We start from the raw sequence: 344 nt of genomic DNA, 5'->3' as shown, positions 1-344 counted from the left end.
CCCGTCACGTGTTTTGAGCAGCCGCTATCCAAGTACCCTAAGTTGTAGGTGACTCTCAAATTATCCTGCAAAACAATTTAATTTTTATTAGGTACCCAATATTCTTTGGGTCCTACATAGTTAGTACCTTTCTCAACACATCTAAAATGACATAGGGGTACACCATATTTTCTAATTATGCAAGTATTTGGTTTATGTCCATGGTTTTTACAATATGTTCATGTGAGTTGATGTTTATGTATCCTAGATTTATTATTTCTATTTTCAAAAGCATGGATTCTTTGTTTTTCAGAGTTTATCTTAGTTGAGACACTTTGTTTCTTAGAAATATGGCTTTTTGAATA

The sequence above is a fragment of the Lupinus angustifolius genome, chromosome LG13 (assembly GCF_001865875.1).
Source record: "Lupinus angustifolius cultivar Tanjil chromosome LG13, LupAngTanjil_v1.0, whole genome shotgun sequence".
Lineage (NCBI taxonomy): Eukaryota > Viridiplantae > Streptophyta > Magnoliopsida > Fabales > Fabaceae > Lupinus > Lupinus angustifolius.
The sequence above is the reverse complement of the archived record's forward strand: the minus strand, read 5'-3'. Positions refer to the sequence as shown.